This window comes from Pinus tabuliformis, chromosome 3_1 (genome assembly GCF_031772625.1).
Source record: "Pinus tabuliformis cultivar Carrire ecotype Pingquan chromosome 3_1, CPIR1, whole genome shotgun sequence".
NCBI lineage: Eukaryota > Viridiplantae > Streptophyta > Pinopsida > Pinales > Pinaceae > Pinus > Pinus tabuliformis.
Window position 1 is genome coordinate 808,934,481 of NC_142301.1, and position 22,012 is coordinate 808,956,492.

Consider the following 22,012-nt stretch of genomic DNA (forward strand, 5'->3'; position numbering starts at 1 on the left):
TCTCTAGGAGGTCAAAAACACTCAAAAAAAGACCTCTCTGCCCCTATTTTGACACACAGGAAGCAGTCTTGGGAGAATGAATATTTGGAGGAGCAAATGAGCACCAAATTTAGAAATTCCACTTGGCTTGGAAAGTAGATAGGCCAGGCTTTCCAACAAGCACACTTGGGCACAATTTGGACTCCAGAAGGTACCTCAAAATCGCCTCCAAAGTGGCGCGGTGCGTATAGATTTGGGCGCGGCGCATATCGAGAAAAAGGCCAAAATCGCGCCCGCTTCGCAAAATTTCAATTCACGACTTTCTCCAAATGGGCCCACTAATTTACACTATATTTTTCTCGGCAACTAAGGCAATGTTTAAAAATCATTTTCACTAAAGGTGGGCTCCTATCCAAGTGGCAAAGGAAGGCGGGCAGTCACCCAAGCCATTTGTCATTTTTGTAACGATGCACCTGTAACTAATGGTTGGCTTTCCACTTCCACTTTGTAATGATTCGAAAAACTCCCTAACTCTTGGTCGTTCTATTTCCTCATGGCATAGTCTATTTATTGTATGCAAACCATTTGAAAAGGGTGGGTTGGATTGTAATTTCTGGGAGATTGTGGGAGAGAAACTCAGTTCTTCATTGTATATTTTGACAGAGGATTAATGAAAGGTAGCGGCTTTGTTTCATGAGATTCATGTGGTTGTGAGTGTAGCAAATGTGTCTCTTATGTTTCATATGTATTTCGTAATGTTTCACAGTTCATTTCATATTCATTTCTAGTGAAATTTTCTAAGTTAGATAAGGTAGAATTCATTTTTATTGCTCTGTCTGTGGGAAAATTTCATGTTTTAGTGTTCTTCTTCTGTTGAAAAGGATTCATGTACATATGCCCTTTTCACCCTCCTAAGCAATTCCTCCATTCCGCGTTATTTCAAACTAAATTGCTAGACTTTCCGCCTGTCTTGCCTCACGAAGTAATATGTGCCTTTATATTAAATTCTTTGCTCATTGCTGTCCGTTGGTCCCATACCATCTTAGAAACTCAGTCATTCATAAAAAATTGCTTCTTGTATCCATATTTACTTACTAGCCTAAGATCAATATTTCACTGTTAGTCATCTCAGACCATTCCATTTACTTATTCGCTGAGCGTGACTCGGAGAGAGCCCTCTCCTGTTCTGGTAGGGCTAGCTACCAGACTAAGCGTGGTTTGTGGTTACCCTGAATTTTGCGTTCCTTTAGCCTAAGGCAGATTTAGGTGCTAACAATAACTACTTGATACTTGTAGCGAAGAATCTCATCCTTCCAAGTGTAGCCAACTAAGGAGTTAGGATCTTCTCTCAAGTCATTAATGAGTTGGGAGAGAGAGGGGTGTGAAAACCATTTCTTGCGAGCTTCTTCAATCCAATTTGGTATGGGAAGAGAGAGTGATAGCAAGGTGCTTTCATCCTCAAATTGGCATGATAAAGCATCCGCTACTACATTTTCATTCCCTTTCTTGTAAATTATCTTATAGTCATATCCCAACATTTTGGCCAACCGTTTATTTTGTTGTGGCGAGGATAGATGTTGCTCCAAAAAATATTTGTGGCTTTGATGGTCTGTGTAGATTTGGAAACGCTGCCCCAATAAGTATGGTCACCAGGTATCTACTGCATGTAAGATGGCCATAATCTCTTTCTCATAGGTAGATTGTCCTAGATGTTTCCCACTTAGTTGTTGGCTGGTGAAAGCCAAGGTTCGACCTTCTTGCATTAAGACAAAACCAATACCAGTATCTGAAGCATCACATTCAATAAAAAATCATTTGGTGAATTCGGGTAGTGCCAATACTGGAGTGCAACACATGGCCTATTTGAGAGCCACAAATGTCTGTTGTGTTGCATCAGTCTAGAGGAATGGATTTTTCTTGAGAAGGTTAGTGAGGGGTCTAGCAATGCGACCATAATTGCAGACAAATTTGCAATAGTAGCCGGTGAAACCCAAGAATTGCCTCAAACTCTTCAAGGTTTTTGGTTGGGGCCAATATTGCATTGCCTGTATCTTTTTGGGATCAACCCTGACACCTTCACGACCCACAATTTGTCCCAAATATTTGACTTCTTCCACACCAAAAGAGCACTTGGACAATTTGACAAATAATTTGTGATTCTGGAGAAATCGCAAGATCAAGTCTACATGATGAAGATGTTTTTCCCAGGTGAGGTTGTAGATGAGAATGTCATCAAAGAAAAGGAGGACAAATTTTCAGATATATAGTTTTAGCAGGTGATTCACGAGTCTTTGAAAAGTAGATGGAGTATTACAGAGACCAAACGACATGACCAAGAATTCATCATGGCCTTCATGAGTTGGAAAAGCAGTCTTGGGAATGTCTACTTCTTTCATGTGTATTTGGTGATAGCCAGATTGAAGATCTAGCTTGGTAAAGAATTGAGCACCATGTAGTTCATCAAGTATATCATCAGCAACCAGAATAGGGAATTTGTCTTTGATAGTGAGCTTGTTGAGGGCCCGAAAATCCAGGTACATGCACCATTCTCCATATTTATTTAGCACCATAACCACTGGTGATGAATAAGGATTGATGCTATGACGAATAACACCTGATTCAAGGAGTTCCTTGATGAAATTTTCAATTTCATTCTTTTGGGTGAAAGGATATCAATATGGGTGCACATTCGGCAGTTGGGCCCCTAGGACCAAAGTGATGCTATGATCATGTTCCCCTCTAGAGGGTGGAAGCTATTTAGGTTTTTCAAATACCTGGTGGTGGCAGTTTAAGACCTGTTGCATCTCAGGATGAATATGAAGAGTAGTATATTATATGGCTTGGATGGCATTAAACTGGGCGATGACTCCATGATGGCCCTTTTTAAACAACTTTTCCATTCGATGTGAGCTTATGATAGAAGGAAAACCTTCCTAGAGTCCATGGAGTGTATGAATGTGGTCATTCTTCTTAAAGATCATATATAACTCCTAGAAATCCATTGTGATTGGGCTAAATGTATGAAGCCATTTAACAACCAAGACAATGTCACAACCACCCACGTTAATTGCAAACATGTGGGACTTTAGGTGGTAGTCTCCCATCTGAAGTTTAATATTTTCACAGCGGCCTTCACATTTCATTGTCCCCCCATCAACAATAAGGACCTGGAAATTAGAGATTTCCCTTACAAAACAATGAACAACTTTAGCGACTTGCTTATGGATAAAGTTATGAGTGCTGCCACTGTCAATCAATACTGATGTTTAAGAAAGCCTTTGATTTTGCGAGTTTGGGGTGCAAAAATGCCTGCCAAAGCATGTAGCGAGATAACTTGTTCATCTGTCATAGCTGTGAGATCCTTGTCCTGCTGGGTTTCCTCAACTTCATCCTCTGGCCCCCAAGGGGTGGGGCTTCCTCCGATGAGCTATGATCCATAACATCAATTTGAAAGAATTTTGATTCCTTGCATTTATGTCCCAGGGAGTATTTGTCATCATAGTAGTAGCACAATCGTTGTTTTCTTCTTTCATCCATTTCTGCTCGAGACATCTTTTGAACCTTAAGTGTTTGGGTAGGGCCATGAGCCTGGGTGGAACGCCCCTTGGCTAGGAAATTTGGATGAGTAGACTGGGCAACTAAAGAAAATTCCACTTCGATAACCTTTGTGCAAGCGTCTATCCATGTAGGTGGGTGGTGCATCCAGACATGTGCTTGGATGGCTTCTTTGAGACCACTGATGAAATACTCCAAGTAGAATTCATCTCCTAGACCTTTTTCTTAGATGGTTAATGTCTCATAGGCTACAATGTAGTCTTTTACTGTGCCTATCTGTCGAAGCTTAGTAAGACGACCCAAAAAATTAGATTCTCTGTCAAAGCAGTCACAAAGGGATTTTGAGAACACCTGTCAAGTTATGTTTCTGGGATAAAATTTCACATGCCATTGCCACCATTGTCATCTCTCTTGGTCCAAGTAAAGGGCTCCCATACATAGTTTAGTTGGACCATCGTGGATATCATTTAGAATGAAATATTGTTCCATTTGTGCTACCCATACTGCCAGATTAGAGCCATCAAATTTATACATGTCTAGCTTGGGTGGCTGAGGGTGGGAATGTTGGTGATTTCCATGGAGGTGAATATGATAGCTAGATTCTCCTTCAAGGTGTTCATCAATACTATGTGCCTCTTGATGTAACCCTGTCATGCTATTAGTGATGTGTTCAATGAATTGTGAAATTTCTGCAGTTCTTCCTAGAAAGTATCCAACCTTTTTTCAAGACACTCGATATTATCATTGGCCATGACTTGAGCTCTGGTTTCTACCGTACACAGATCTTGGTCACTTGACATCACTTTGAAAAAATTTGGGACCACTAGAAAATTGAAGTTGACAAGTGAATGGTATGACTACGATCAGCTCGTCATCCAGAATCTTATGGGCTAAGTCTCTTGTATTAATCCCGGGACTATAGCAGCAGCAAGCTCACTGTGCAGAGGGTCAGATCTGCCTGTGAAACCCCAACTCGTGAATGTGAGTTGTACTGCGGCGGTAGAACCCTACTAGTGGATCTAATTGGTGCGGTGACGACAAGACCCCAACTGCTAGGTCGGAATTTTACTACAGTGGTAGAACACCAACTGGTGGATATGATTGGTGTGCAGTGACAAAACTCCAACTGCCAGATCTGAATCATATTGCAGTGGGAGAACCCCAACTGGTGGAGCTGATATGGAAAATAAGAAAATGGGAAATCTTCAGAGGGCCGAGGGAACTATGGTCACAAAGGAGTGTCAGTGCTATAGATCAAAATATACATAAGGGTCCAATAACAGTATTCGGCCCAGTCTTTCAGGGCACTAACTAAGGAGGATCAATCGTACCCTTAGTCGTACTACCTGACTACCCTATCATATGCATGAGTAATCTCCCTGAGTGTTGTTCTCACTATATTGTCGAAGCAAGAAGACCGACAGCTTATCTAAGGCGAGGTTTTAGGTGAGCCTAGGGGGCTTCCGATATACTCGAGGGTACGTGGAAGTGCGGTCCGTGCACGGTTCTATCTAATGCACTACTACTTGAAGGGGTACGCACATGAGTTATAAGGGTGTCCAACAAGCGTGACCACCTCTTGTATTTCTTGCATGCATGCCTCCCCAAATCCGCAGGTTTATGCACTTAATCACAGATCCCGTGGTTTAAAGACATTGGAACACGTCTCTTGCCTATTTTTTTTTTTTTTGCCAAAAATGAAGGTACCACCAACCTTGGAAAGTGCTCTGATACCACTTGTTATACTCTTGACTTGTGAGAAATTTTAGAATACCCAATATGCAAAGAAATACAACCCAGAACACAAAATAAAATGAGAAAAACAACAAGTATTTTATTATTCAGAGATAAAAGAAATGTTCACTTGCCTCTTTGAGGGGGCAACCTCCAGCAGAGCAAAGCTCGATTACAAAATAAGACTCGATGATCTTTCCCTTCTAACTACGACTATTTATAACTAAATGGCCTTCAACAACCTAACGACTAGTGGTCCTTTGCATAACATGGGTTAACCACTTTATTTATTAATTATGGCCCCTTTGCAGCTAACTGTGTCCCTTTCTAAAATGCGGGTCAAACACTTACAATTATTAATACATGATTTATTGAATCTTTAACTAACTATGACTATGACTCGACCCTATTGGGTTTATTGCATAAATAAAGGGGTTAGGGTTGGACCCTAACAACATATGATTGTTATAACCATAGGTTTTAAAACTATGCACCATTATTAATATGCCATTTGGGGTAATTCCAACAAACTTATGGAAATACCCACCTAATTTTAAGGTTATATAAACCCATGCTCATTCGACTAAGGGCGAATCGTGAGAGGAGATAGAACCAGTGCGCCCATACTAGGGCATGAATTTGAAGACAATATTTGCAATTAATGTAGGGAATATTTAGTTTACATGACATAATTTTCGAGGTAGTGGAGCCTAAAGGAGGCTAGAGGTGATGGTGACAAAACTTGATGATGTTTATAGTCATTCTTCATTATTTTATGAGATGATACCAACGATGCAGGAAAAATTTGTATGCGATCAACAGATCTAAGGGATCATGGTTTAAAGTCCACATGTGCCATTATTGATTGACATGAATTACAAAAAGTCTTTTTGTAGAAATCACATAAGAGAATTTTTGGCCAAAAAATATCTTATGTGATTTATACTGAAAGACTTTTCTTAATTCATTATGGATTGACATGAATTTCGAGACAGAGATGCACTTTTCATAAGTTCATCGTGTTCAAAGTCAAAAGTTGCAAAATGACGAGATGGACATGTTGGTGTTGTGTTTTCTATGTTTTGAGCAGTGAATATGAGGGCTCATGGCATAATCCCAAATGTTTCATTAATGCTTGGCACAAAGTTCTAGACAAAGATGTACTTTTTAGAAAGTGGTCATGTTTATAGTCAAAAGTTGCAAAATGACAAGACGAACTTACTAGTGTTGTGTTTGCTAAGTTTTGAGCATCCAATTCAGTGTTTTGGCACATAAATTAATGAAAATATCATTTATTGTTAATTTCCCCCTTTGAAGATTTGTATAAGGGAGAACATGCATTTGCAAATATGCTTGGGTCTGACCAGCAGATTCAAAGAGGACCTTTTCCACTTTTTGTGAGAGTTTAGCCCCTTCAACTTTAAGAAAGGGAGAACAGTTTATGCCACTTGTTTTTGATAATCCATTCATTTTTTATTGTCTAAAGAGAACATCTCTTTAAAGGAGAGACATTTCCACATGAGTGAGAGTTTATTCCTTTTGTATTGACAAAGAAGAGTTGTATTAAATAATAGTTAATGAAGTGGCTATGCAGTTGAGTAAAGCCTAGAGACATAGCTCACAAATTGTGGGTGAACTTCATTATCAAGTCCTGGTGCATTTATCCATATTGTCATTTCTTAATGTGTTTCTTATTCATGTGACTTGGAAGAGGTACTTGGATCTCCAGTGCTCCCTCCAAGTACCTCAAGCATCTAGAAGAGGTACTTTCCTTACTATAATAAAATTAATTTTATGCCAAGCTATCAAAGTGTACCTTTGGTAAAAAGGAAGTTGATTACCTCAGACACATCATATCCAAGGAGGGAGTTAGAGTAGACCCTAGTGATATTAAGGAAATCAGGGAACGGCCAAGGGCAAAAAACATTTCAAAGATACGGGGATTTATTGGATTAATAGGATATTATGAAAGGTTCATAAAAAAATACGCACATGTGACTGATCTGCTAACAAATCTATTAATGAAAAATCCTTATAGTGCGACATTAAGGTAGATGAATGCTTTGAAGAATTAAAAGAGATAATTTCATCTACCCCAGTGCTATCAACCTCAAATTTCTCCAAACCCTTTGTGGTATAATGTGACACTTCAGGATTTGGAATTGGAGAAGTACTAATGCAAGACAATCACCCCATAACTGACGAAATTCAAAAGCTCATTAAAAGGGAAATATTGAAGTATACCCACCACAAGGAGATGTTTTCCTTCATTCATGCATTAAGCAAGTGGCATCAATACTTATTAGGAAGCAAGTTCTTGATTCACACAAATCACAACAGTCTACAATTCTTGTTACAATGAATGACCTTATCAATAGAAAAAAAAACGTGGATATAGAAACTCTCTGCATTTGACATGGAAATTTTACACAAAAAGGGGAAAATAACGTAGTTGTCTATGGTCTCTCACAAAAATATGAAGACACTACAACATGCTCTGCATTGGTAGTAGTTCTAGATTGGTTCGGGATGATATTTGGATTGGATATTCCAATGATCCAAATTCTTGTTCAATAATCGAAAACATCAATCAACACCCCAAATTTGAATGAAAAAATGGCATACTAGAGTATAAAGTTAGAATTTATTTAAGTTCATCATCCAAATTTAAAAGAAAGGCTCTAAAAGAATTACACAATTCCCCTACATCTAGGCATGCCAAGTTCTTCAAGACATACTACAACACATGTAAATCGTTCTATTGGAAGGGAAAGTGTAAGGAAATTCATAAATACATTGTCGAATGCGATATTTATCAAAGAAAAAAGCGAAAATGTCCCAACTCTTGGTTATCTACACCCCTTACATATCCCAAATCAGAAATGGGAGGAAATCTCATTGGATTTCATCGACGATTTACCTATGTCTAACGGTAAGGATAAGATATTTGTTGTAGTGAATAGGCTCACTAAATATGCACATTTCATGGTAGTCAATAAAAAAACTCAACCAAGCAAATTGCAGAAGTATTTTGTGAAAACATCTACAAAATACATGGTCTACCAAAGGTCATCATTAGTGATAGAGACGTAAGATTTAAGGGAAAATTCTGGAAAGATTTTTGCAATTAGGCTAGGATAACCCTTAACATGAGTTCATCCTACCATTTGCAAACAGATGGCCAAATAGAAATAGTAAATAAGTGTTTGGAAACATATCTTCGATGCTTTGTAACTGATTAAAAAAACAAATGGTCTCAATGGTTGCACCTAGCAGAATGGTGGTACAATACCACCTATCACACCTTAGCCAAAATGACACCATTCCAGGCTCTATATGGTTATGAACCTCCAAAATGGAAGGATTTTGCATTAAATGACTCCAAGGTTCAAGCATTGAAGAATCATTTGGAAGAAAATCAAAAGATTATTAGAATATTAAAGGAAAACTTAACAAATGATAGCAATCGAATGAAACAACAAACTGACAAGCACCAAAAAAAAAGAAAATTTGAGGAAGGAGATTGGGTATTTGGAAGACTACAACCCTACAAGCTGTTAGCTTTGAAACAACAAGGATATAACAACTTGGCTTTGAAATTTTATATCCCTTTCCAAATAATCGGGGAAGATCAATGTTGTTTCTTATGGATTGAAACTACTAGATAATTATCGAATCCACAATGTATTCCATGTCTCAAAAAAATGTTAGGACAAAACCAATTAGCTCAGACCAAGATACTTGAAGTTGATGAAGAAGTAGGGATCGTTTTGGAACCCAAAGGAATTCTTGCTACCTGAGAGGAGGTATTATGCTCCAAAACTGTTGAAAATGTGTAACTAGGTTCGGTCTTCATAAATATGCAATGCACTTTTGATTCTTGTAAATTGTAAAATGAAAGAAAATTTATGATAGATTTTTCGGCGAAAATCACATGAGAAACCATTTGTCGACGCGTTTCGAACCAACCACTGTGGTTCATCGTCAGGACAAGTTGAAGAACAGATCCAGCTAAGCCTGTTTAAATAGCTAGAGCAGAGACACCAACGGTTACCTGGGCAAAAGGTTGACTAAGGAGTAAGGTCAAATTTAGTTATATTAGGTAAAAAATAAATAAATAAAAATATATATATAAAAATATAAATTCAGTTATATTAGGTGTAAGATAAATACATAGATATATAAAATATAAAAGAAGAATTGTAAAATAATAATATTATTTATTTATTAATAAAATATAGATGAAGAATAATAATAAACTAATTATTTCTTTATTAAATAAATAAATAAAAGAAAAAATATAAATTAATAAAAATAAGTTATTTATTTATATAAGGAGTAAGGTCAAAATTTAGTTATATTAGGTAAAAATAAATAAATAAATATATAAATGAATATAATAAATAAAAAATATATAAATTTATATATATAAAAAATATAAATTTAGTTATATTAAGTGTAAGATAAATACATAAATATATATAAAAGAAGAATAATAATAAATTATTTATTTATTAATAAATATATAAAGGAAGAATAATAATAAACTATTTATTTCTTTATTAAATAAATAAATAAATGAAAAAATATAAATTAATAAAAATAAATTATTTATTTAAATTTATGTAAATGAAAAATAAAAGTTATCATTAGTAAATACATGTAAATTTTAGTTACATTAGGTGTAAACAAGTGAAGAACTAATAATAAATTATTTAAATATAAATGAAGGATTAAAAATAATAATAAATTATCTATTTATTTGTTAAATAAAGGAATAAATAAATCAATAAATGAAAAATGAAAAAATAAATTAATAAATATTATTTATTTAATTTTTATAAATGAAAAAATATAGTAAGGTAAAATTAAAGAAGTTTACGCACTGGGTTAATTAGTTAGAATTAAATAATCCGATAAATAAATAAGAAGAGGAAATAAAATAAAAACCAAAAAGGGGAAATAAAATACGTAAAATTAGTTAAAGCAATAATGGACTTTTATCTTATACTAAACTAATTATAATTTCCTCCTGTTGTTAAAATAATAAACATAATAATAAGATAATAAAATAATAACCATAAAAATAGAATACATAATAATAGTAGTAATAATTTATAAATAAATAAATAAAATATAATAAATAATAGTAAGTTATCCTTAATAATAATAGAACAAAGTTATTAAAATAAATAATAAAATAAACGATTACTAGTTTATTGTAAGTATAATAACCACAGTAATTGATTAGTAGTATCCTATTTGTCTATTTAATAGTAATAATAGTAAATAAAAGTACTGATAAAAATAAAAGAGACAGAAAAAACGACTAAGAAGAAAGCGCTGGGACCCAGCACCTGCTGATTTTCCAGCCATCATCTCTATTGAGGTTGTTGGGTCTCTTTTCAATCTCAATAGCTTCCCTAAATTTCCGATGATGGAAATGCGAAACTTTAGCGATAACACTAGCTTCCTCAATGCAAACATGATGATTGGTTTTTTCTACATGCTCAGCCAAAGCGGAAGATTTAGCTCTCCTATGCTTAAGGTCAGCAGCGTGCTCACAAATCCTCTGATTAATGGAGCGACCGGTTTCACCAATATAAGGGGTCCCACAGGAGCAGGGGATCATATAAACCCCTTTCATATCTTTGGGGTCAATCGGATCCTTAGCTGATCTGAGGGACGAACGAATGGTGTTAAGGGGCCTAAAGGTCACAGGGACACTGTGCATCCTGAGAATCCTTGCAACCTTATCAGTGGTCCCTTGAACGTAAGGAAGATGAACACCTGGAATCCGTTCCTTCGGTTCCCTTTTTGTCAGAGAATTCATGGTGGCTTTTCGGAAAGCTTTCTGACCCAAGTATCTACTATAGCCATTCTCAACAAAGACATCAAGGAGATGGGATTTTTCTTTCTCAAAACTCTTATTATCCGAGATCCTTAGGGCCCGAGTAGCAAGGGTATTGAGAACACCCATCTTTTGAGCTGGGAAATGGTGAGAACTGGCATGGAGATACTGTTCAGTATGAGTTTTCTTCCGAAAAACCTGGTGGGTGATGGAACCATCACCATTCCTTGAAATAAGAATATCAAGGAATGGGAGGCACCCATCAACCTCCTGCTCCTTAGTGAACTTGATGGCAGAGGATTGATTATTGAGATGCTCAAAGAAAAGATCTAATTCTTTTTGGCCATGAGACCAAATGACATTAGTATCATCTACATACCTTTTCCAGAGCTTAGGCAAGAGACGAGAAGAATTCAGAGCCTTAGACTCATGTGATTTTCGCCGAAAAATCTATCATAAACTTGTTATGGATCACAGAAGCCTCAACTCTACAATTGAATCCCTGCACGGAAAAGCCATTGCTACGAAGGTACATCAATGAAAGAAAATTATTATTATTATTATTATTATTATTATTATTATTATTTGGAGCATGGTTTTCATGCTTAAGGTCTTTTATTTTATAGGTAAATCACCCATTGAGTGCTTGTAGGGTTTGTCCTAGGTCGGTAAGTCAAGAGAGTCATTGTCATAAATTGAAGACCCCATTGGGCACATTGTAACTTGTAAATAAAAAAAAATGTCTTTAAAAGTGTCTAAATACCCTCCAAGACTAAGTTGGCATGGCAACTGGGAAGTTGACCTAAAAGGAAGAGCCACATCCACCTTAAAGAGCCTATATATAAGAGGAAACTCTTCCTCCTTGAGAGACATTCATTCATCACTCATTCTAGCAAAGAAGGAAGAGGAGGAAGAAGAATTTTGTTTGGGTTATTTCTCTATCACACGTACTAAGGAGGACTAGGGTTTCTATCCACAAGTTCGATAATGGAGAAAAGAAGGAAAGACGATCAAGAAAAGGTCACCAAGGGTCACCCTCAAGCTCCAGAAGTCAGAGAAAAGAAAGCGAAGGATAAAGGAAGGCTTAGAAGGAAAACCGAGACTTGCACGTGTGGCATCAACAACTGCTGGGGGGCAAAAAAATTCAGGTTTGCAACGGAGATTGAAATTTTGTAGTTCGAGGATGAAGAAGTGCTATTGGAAGAGATTTGAATGGGTTTAACTGGATCAATGTTATCACATCATCTAGAGAGGTTGGTATTGGTCTTGGAGGGTATTTGTTTTAGTCTTAAGGTCTTGGAATTCGTTAATTGAAGAATCGATAAGGAAGAGAAGAGATTTGCGGGTTTTCCTCTCAAGTGGAGAGGTTTTGGCCCTAGCTTGCAACCTATATTCTATGTTCCTATTCTTCTTGTTTTTGGTACTTGTTTGATGATACACACACATAATAATAAGTAACAAATCTAATAAATAAAAATACATCACACGTAGTTATCAAGTAAAGAGAAATCACCCTAATCATTTCCCTGTAGATTTTTCAACATGGTATCAGAGCTAAGGTTGGCTAAGGGCATTATGAAGATCTCCACTACATTGAAGAAGTTCCTCAATAAGTGTTCAAAGGTAGCAATTCATTTCAATAAAGGCATCAATGAAGAATGGAATCTTATATTTACTACAAAGAAGAAAGTAATCAAGACAAAGGATGAAGGTCTCTTCTCATCACTCACTAGCACATTCCAAGATGATAGCATTTGGGTAATCGATAGTGGTGCATCTAGCCACATGACTGGTCATCACAAACAACTAAAGACAATATCAAAGGGTAAATATCCTTACTCATGAAACTTAGAGATAGTAAGAGTTATCCTATAGGAGGAATTGGATAAACCTATATAGAGTTGAAAATTGGAAGTAACATTCATCTCAACAACATCGTATTTGTTCCAGGTTTGCATAAGAACTTACTTCCATTTCAATTCTAGAAGATAAGGGTGATAGAGTAGTCTTCATTGATGGAAAATTTGTAGTATGGAGTAAGAAATCAAACATAGAGAATGATAGAGTAATTGGTATTCATGAAGGAAAACTTTGCAGGTTGATATCTCCTCTTGCACAAGGTTTGGTTCACATTGAAATCAACCCACGTGAACTTTTGCATAGAAGATCTGGTCATCTTCATTTCAAAATCCTTCCAACTCTAAGTTCTATAGTAGATGGAATCCCCGAATTGAAATAACATCACGAAGGAGTATGTAAGGGATGTGCATTGGGTAAGAACACCAAGAGACCATTTGGAAGTAGTGCTTTATGGTCAAAAGAAATATTAGATCTTATTCATTCTGATGTTTGTAGCCCTATGACTCCTAAATCACTTGGAGGTCATCTATATTATGTAACATTCATAGATGATCATTCAAGAAAAACTTGGGTTTACTTAATGAAATCCAAGGATGAAGTATTTAGCAAATTTCAAGAATTCAAAGCTAAAGTAGAGAACCTTACAAAAAGGAGAATCAAGATACTGAGGTCCGATAATGGAGGAGAATATAGATCCAAGGAGATCATAGATTTCTGTAAGGAGTCTAGGATTAACAAGGAGTTAATAGTTTCATATAATCCTGAATAAAATGGAGTTACATAATGAACTAACCGACCATTGAAGAAAGTGTAAAAGAAATGTTGCATGATCAATATATATCGGAATTTATGTGGGGAGAAGCTACAAAGACAATTGTATATATTAAAAATCAAAGTCCCTACAGGTCAATAGATAACATAACTCCTGAAGAAGTATTTTCTGGGAAGAAACCAACTGTGGATCATCTCTGAACCATTGGTTTTCCTATATATATTCATATACCGAAGGACAAAGAAAGAAGTTAGACCCTTCAGGCATGAGAGGAACATGTTTTGGCTACAATAACTCTTCCAAGGCCTATAGGATCTACATAAAAGAAGGACATCATATATAAGTAAGTCGAGATGTTATATTTGACGAAAGTATCGCATTATCTAAGGAAATTCCCATGGACTCTGATGATTAAGAACTTCTAGTATTTGAAGAAGAAGTTGACAGGGAAGAAGAAGAATCTCACCATGAATATGAAGGTCCTAGTGAACCTATTCAACCTGTGGTCATTCCTGAATCAACAAAGAGACCTAACTGGTTAAAGTCTACACTACTTGATGCAGAGGGTCAAGAAGAAGCTCAAGGCACATTCAAGGAAATAAAGAAGCCCAAACGATAGTTTAGGTATGCATCCAACATGAAAAAACTAATAGAAGCAGAGCCATCCACTTTTGAAGAAGTTATCAATCATCAAGAATGGAAGGATGCCATGAATGAATAATATCAATCTATAATGGAGAATGGAGTTTGGGAGATCATTCCTAAGCCCGAAGACAAATCCGTGGTAACTTCCAAATGGATCTATAAGATTAAACATGCAATAGATGGAAGTATTGACAAGTATAAGGCAAGATTTGTGGCTAGGGGTTTCTCTCAACTAGAAGGCATTGACTATGAAGAGACATTTGCTTCGACAACAAGGTATACAACTATACATTCGTTGGTCTCTTTGGTTGCATCGATGGGATGGAACATCCATCAAATGGATGTTAAGACTGCAATTCTGAATGGCACAATTGATGAGGAAGTCTATATAGAACAACCCTTGGGATTTGAATTTAAAGACATAAAGACATAAAGGCATATTTTTGTCAATTCCAAGTGGAGCCGAAGCATGATCATGGGATAGAAAAAAAACATATACTGAGATATCTACAAGGAACCATCCTCTATTTCCTGAAATATGATAGGAGGAATGATGTCCATTTGATGGGATATACAGATTCCGACTGGGGATGCAATGAAAAGGATGGAAGGAGCACTACTTGAGGATGTTTCAGTCTGGGATCCTCCATGATCTCATGAATGAGACGTGTTGTCACTTACTGCAAAATGTGTTTCCAGCTGTCCAAAGTGTAAATGAGAAGAGAAGCTTGCAGTCTTTTTCCAAGCAGCATAAATGACTCAAATCCTAAATCGGACCCTCTCCATTGGAAAATATTCTGAACAAGATTTCCAACAATATGTGGAAGTCCAAAAATGGACTCCTTGATCAAAAGATATGGTTTGCTAAAGTTGGAGGATTGAAGCCTTAGGAAGGTCCAGAATATTGGAGATCACAATAGTGGAGGTCCAGAGATATCAGTGATCGCATATCAGAGGTTAAGCATACTAGTGCATCACAACATTAGAGCATCAAGTGTATCAACACATTGCATATCGGAGGTCCAGAGACATCAAATATCGGCAATCGCAACATCAAACATTTAGAGCATCAAGCATATTGGCGATTTCATATCGAAGGTAAGGAAAATCGGTGATCACATACCATAGGTCTAGAGGTATCAATGATCGCATATTGGAGGTACTGAGATATCAGATCATCGACACATTGGAACATTAAGGGAATTTCGAGGTCTAAAATGGGCCTCCTAAGAAAAATTTACACCCAAAATAAAATTTATAAGAAGCAATAGGATTCAAGATGATGATGTCCATCATGGGGGACGATTCACCATTTTTGGAGTAAAAAAGTAAAATGATTAAAAAATGATAAAATAACAATACTACTTTTCCAACTCATATTTTCAAATTATCTCCCTAATTTTTTTACTCAAATTTCAAGTGGGAGTACTCGTTGGATGCAGAATTTAATTCCTCATCCAAAGAGTACCCATGTTGCATACCTTTACTGCACCCTGCTACACGAAAATGAGAAATACATGAAAAAGTGTGATTGCAGTCACATTTTTCATGTATTTCTCATTTTTCTCATAGCAAGGTCCATGGAAGTTATGCAAAGTGGGTACTCCTTGGATGAGGAATCAAATCCTTCAACCAATGAGTGTTACTGCTTAAAATTTGAGTAAACCCATAGGGAGATAAGTTGAAAAAAGTACTTTTTTTCTTTTTCCCCTCCAAAATTTGATGATGTAATCTAATCTTATTTTTTTATTTCCACTATTATTTTGTAATTTCCTTAGGAGGCCCATTTTAGACCTCAAAATTCCCCTAATGGGTCGGCGAACCAGAGAATTGCAACTTCTTAAGGTGAAAACCTTTAAAAAGTTGCAATATGGATAATGTGCCGATAAAGTTAAAAACAGCCGAGGAGCTCCAATAAATATTAACAAAGGATTTCATCACAAAACCAAAGGCGTATGGGCCCTTTTCTCTCTTCTCTAGGTTAACATGTGATGGCATATGATTGGTCCCAATAAGCTATAGTGGCATTTGTCTTCAGCATGACATGGCGGTATGACAAGACATGTGGCAGGCAGTTTTGGCATTTTGAGGGGCCTAAGGGGGAAATCTAGGTGACACTTGTCACCACTCACGAGGTTCCATGTGGAGTGATGAAGTCATATCAGAGGTCGACGTATTAGAGGTTGAGGATGTCAGAACTTTGTAACACTTGATAGTTGAACAACTTCTGACAAGGGGGCTCTGATATTAGGGTTGGCACATGGTTAAGAAGAATGTGTAGAACCAAAGGTCCTAAGCTCTTAACAAAGGAAAAATGACTCTCGGGTAGGAAAAAAATTCCCTAGCGCCTTAAGGCTAAGCCTCCGATCACCGCACCTAGTCCCATGGAAGAAAATATAAAGAGGCTAAACAAAAGGGGCTAAGGACATCAACAATTTGTTTGCGTAATGTATTTAATAATAAAAGTCCCGATGAGTAAAATATCTGATATAACACTATTGCAAATACAGGACATATTGGGCTCCAATAGTGTAATACAGAGAGTTAAAGGCATATGGTTCAACAACTGCAAGATTGAATGCGAGAACAGAGGAGTTGGTCTCAGGAGTAATGGCGACTAGCAAAGATTGTTGGGTCAAGGTAGCAAGGACCACGATCCATATGAAAGAGTGTTGGGTCTCCCTTGAGGTGATACAAGCCATATATGTGCTTCGAAGCACGTCTTCAATGAGTAGATGAAGGTATGGGATTCATGAAGTAGTGTGCAGGTCACCTGAGAATTAATTTCTCAGCATGGAGCTCCACGCAATCAGGCAATGAAAGACTGCCAGGTCAATCTTTGTTTCTACACTATGACAAGCAACCGATAGTTGATCTCTCCCATCTCAAGTGAGTGGGGAATTCAAGAAGATAAGGCAAAAGTGAGAGTTAAAGGCATATGGGTTGGTAGATGAAAGGTTGAATGCGGGAACAAAGGAGTTGGTCTCAGGAGTAATGGTGACTGTCAAAGATTGTTGGGTCAAGGAAGCAAGGACCACGATCCATAGGAAAGAGTGTTCGGTTCGCCTTGCGGTGATACAAGTCATCTTTGTGATCCAACGCATGTCTTCAGTGAGTAAATGGATGTAAGGGACTCAAGAAGCAGTGTGCAGGTTACCAAAGAATAAATTTCTCAGCATGGAGCTCCACACAGTTAGGTAATGAAAGACTTCCAGGTCGATCTCTGTTTCTGCACTATGACAAGCAACCGATAGTTGATTGATCCTAGCTCCAGAGAGTGGGGAATTCAAGAAGTTAAGGTGAAAGTGATAGGTGAATCCGCTGAACAACTATAGAGGAAAATCATGGCAAAGATTTGGCCTGATCGGAGGCCATCACAAGAATGACAGGGAGATATTTTCCTCAACCATCATTTAGTTTTCTTTATGTCTATTATTCTATAATTTTTGCATTTTCAAGAATGGAATCAAATATGTTTGTAATAATTTTGTGTAGTGGAACCTTCACATGCCAAGATAGTTAGTCGATTAGAAAACTGGAGCTCAGTTGATATATTTTGTAACTATTGTTAAAATCTCCCCCTCTCCTTATAAATAGAGGGAAGAAACACTTAAGAGAGGTTCCCAAATTCTGCATTTCTAGAGGCCCAAATTCTACATTTGCAAGTTCCGAGCTCTGTTTGCAGAGAGAGAGGTTCCACTTTGGTTCAATTTTCTTTTTCATAAGGTGCTCAGGCATAATTGTTAAATGTAATGGGCAGAAGATTTGGACTCGATCTTTAAAGATTAATGAGGCAATTTTGTTGATTCCAATCTGAGCAATGTGCAGTATGTTTTCCCCTTTGTATAACATTTCATGTATGCCATTCCTCTTTTGAAATTGTGTTATGAATCTATCGGTTTCACTCTCTCATGGTTGTATATATGTTGCTAAGTAGTGAGAAGTAACTATGTAAACACATATTTACTAGTGTTATTTGATAGCGTACAATACCTGTATTTAAGCATAGATTTACTCATGCTAATTGGTGACAAATGTATTCATGAGTCATAGAGATTAAGACCTTAATTCACGCTCCACTTTTTTTTCATTTTCACCTCCTCACTTTTCCATATTTCTTCTAGATATTGTTACTTAGGATTCTGTGTTATTTCCAGCCCTTTGCATCAGTTTCCCTCCTTTCCTTCCTCATGTTCATCTATACTACAATAACAATGTTAATATGTGTATTGTTGTGTGTCGACCACCAGAACCAACACATTTCTCTCTAAAATTAGCCATTATATACTAGTTTGTTTGCTTGAGTTTACCTTGGTGAAGGGCTATTGAAGCAAGCTCTGAATTATCCCTTTCCAAATTATGTGAAATATGGAGTGCAAAATAAAGCCTTTAGATAATCTTCAAAAGCACTCCTCTAGGATGCCCTAGGCACTGGTCTCCTATCAACCTAGAGGTTGTCTTTAGGAGGCTTCTATATCTTCTAAAGCACTTGTGTGACATGAGATTGAAAAAAATACAACAAGACGAGAGAAAGATACAATTTCTTTGAGTAGTGCTGAGGTAGAGTATATTGTAGCCTGTGAAGTAAGCAGAGAAGTGTTCTAGTTGAGGAAGCTGCTAATTGACCTATTTGAAGGACCCTACAGTGATACATTATGATAACACCAGTTGTATACGATTATCTGAAGACCCAATGTTTGATGGAAAGATAAATCATATCAACAACAAATATCATTACATTTAGATGCCAGTACAATATGCTGTGTTGCAGCTACAATATATCTCCACCGATGAACAATTAGCTGATATATTGACAAAATATCTTCCTAATAAAAAGTTTGTATATTGGAGAGACAAGCTTGGTTTGGTTGATGTATCCTCCCTAATTGAGAGGGAGAGATAGGAACATCATTCTTGTCTTCACTTGGAAGACAGAATGGAGGATTGGGTAAGCATATGGCATCTGATACTCTTTGAGGATGAGGTAGGGAATCCAAGATGAGAGTATTCGTGGACTGATATTCTTTGAGGACTATTTATCCAAGATAATAATAGTCCAAATAAGGTCATACTTTGTGAACAATTGGGTGGAGTATGTACCTTGAAAGACAATGATGATGGTGTCTATAAATCATTGGTGTCTATAAATCTTGTGGAGAGATAGCGTTGTTAGTCAAGGCCTTGTTATGTTACAATGTTGCTTGATATGATGCTAAAAAAATGGGTTACCAATCTGAGTCTTCTTATGAGATCTCTTTATATTGAGAATGTCCATGTACCATTTATGAATACCTCCCTAATGAAGAGGGATTGTTGAAAACTGTGTAACTAGGTCTTCATAAATATGTAATGTACTGTTTATTCTTGTAAATTTTAAAATGAAAGAAAATTATTATTATTATTATTTGGAGCATGGGTTTCATGCTAAAGGTCTTTTATTTTATAGGTGAAGCACTTGTTAAGTGCTTCTAGGGTTTTTCCTAACCAAGAAGTCAAAAGAGTCATTGTCATAAATTAAAGACCCCATTGGGAACATTGTAACTTGTAAAGAAAAATATTTTTGTCTTTAAAAGTGTCTAAATACCCTCCAAGACCAAGTCGGCTTGGTAGTTTGAAAGTCGGCCTAAAAGGAAGAGCCATGTCCACCTTAAAGATCCTATATATAGGAGGAAACTTGTCCTCCTTGAGAGACATTCATTCATCACTCATTTTAGCAAAGAAGGAAGAGAATGAAGAAGAAGAAGGCCACGAAGAAGACTTTTGTTTGGGCTATTTCTTTCTCACACATACTAAGGAGGACTAGGGTTTCTACCACAGATCTAGGGTTTTTATCTATAAATTCGATCTTGGAGAAAAGAAAGCAAGAAGGTCAAGTGAAGGTCACCAAGGGTCATCCTAAAGATCCAAAAGTCAGAGAAAGGAAAGTGAAGGTGAAGGAAGGCTCACATATATGGCAACAACAACTGCTTGTGGGGAAAAACTTTAGATTTGTAGTGAAGGCCGAATTTATCTTGCTAGAGGTGGAAGAAGTGCTACTAGAAGAGATTTGATTGGGTTTGACTGGATCAAGGTTAGCACATTATCTAGAGAGGTTGGTCTTGGTCTTGAAGGCTAATGGTTTTAGTATTAAGCTCTTGGAATTCGTCAATTGAAGAATCTGTAAGGAAGAGAAGGGATGTGCGGGTTTTCCTCTCAAGTGGAGAGGTTTTGGTCATGGCTTGCAACCTATATTTTGTGTTCTTGTTCTTATTGTTTTTGGTAGTTGTTTGATGATACACACACATAATAATAAATAACAAATCTAATAAGTAAAAAGACATCACAAGCAGTTATCAAGTAAAGAGAAATCACTATAATCATTGCCCTATAGATTTCTCAACAAAAAATATTGGAGAATACTTGATCAAGTGGAAAAAATTCTAGAAGAAGATTCCTTGTGGGAAGCAGAGAAGTTCCGACAACAATATCCCTCGTTACCTCTCCTTTGGGGAATTTTTTTTTTTAAGGGATGGGCTATGTTATGAATAAATAATTCAGAAAATCATGGGTACATAGTTGTTTACAAGAAAAAAAAAACAGAGGTTTATACTTGCACAACCTATGCAATTGATGGTTGTGCAACATTTTTCCGTCGTGATCGTTTTGCACTTGTTAAGAAATATGAGGTTGAATTCAATAAAGTTGCCCAGTCTTTGACAAAAGTTGTGGTTCCATTAGCTCAGAAAAAGGCTGCTCTTAGTCAGTTGCTCAAGGACAATGTTGCATTGATTGTAGTTTTGGAGGCAAAGGACACTAACCATGGGATCGATGCCCTTGCACCGGGAAAACGTCAACTTCTTTGTGTGGCTAATACACACATAAATGCCAATCCAGATCTCAAGGATGTCAAACTCTGGCAGGTTCATACTCTTCTTAAAGGACTAGAAAAAATAGTTGCCAGTGCAGACATACCTATGTTAGTTTGTGGCGATTTCAACTCAATTCCTGCAAGTGCCCCTCATGCTCTTCTTGCAATGGGAAAAGTTGAACCCTCACATCCGGACTTAACAACAGATCCCCTTGGTATATTACGTCCTGCAAGCAAGCTTTGTCACCAGCTACCTCTGGTTAGTGCTTATTCTTCCTTCGCAAGAATGGTGGGAGTAGCACAAGGTTTAGACCATCAACAAAGAAGAATGGACCTTGCAACAAATGAACCTTTATTCACCAACTGTACCAGATATTTTTTTGAAACTCTTGACTATATTTTCTATACAACGGATTCACTTATGGTGGAGTCTCTGCTAGAGCTTTTGGATGAGGAGAGCTTGCGTAAAGACACAGGTCTTCCTTCTCGTGAGTGGTCATATGATCATATTGCACTTTTGGTAGAATTCTGATGTAGGCCCAAGGCTCGTGGCTAGCATAACAATGCCAACAATGATGGTCCATTGCCTTGCCCAAGAAGAACATAAAAATTTTTCAGTTTCAGGGATTTAAGTGAGTTGTCACTTCACCTATGTACAATGTGTTCATTGTTTTCTGTTTGTATTCTACAATTCATTTTTTATCCCTTCCCTAGCATTTTGCCATGGTGAAGATGGTAGTTTGTAACATGAAGAATTGCTAGCTACATT

At 36.8% G+C, this 22,012-nt stretch overlaps 1 pseudogene; it reads left to right on the forward strand.

The window, feature by feature from the left end:
• LOC149189930 (carbon catabolite repressor protein 4 homolog 1 pseudogene) overlaps positions 1 to 21,775 on the forward strand; it is a 36,707-nt pseudogene extending 14,932 nt beyond the window's left edge.
• Positions 21,776 to 22,012: the final 237 nt, after the last annotated feature.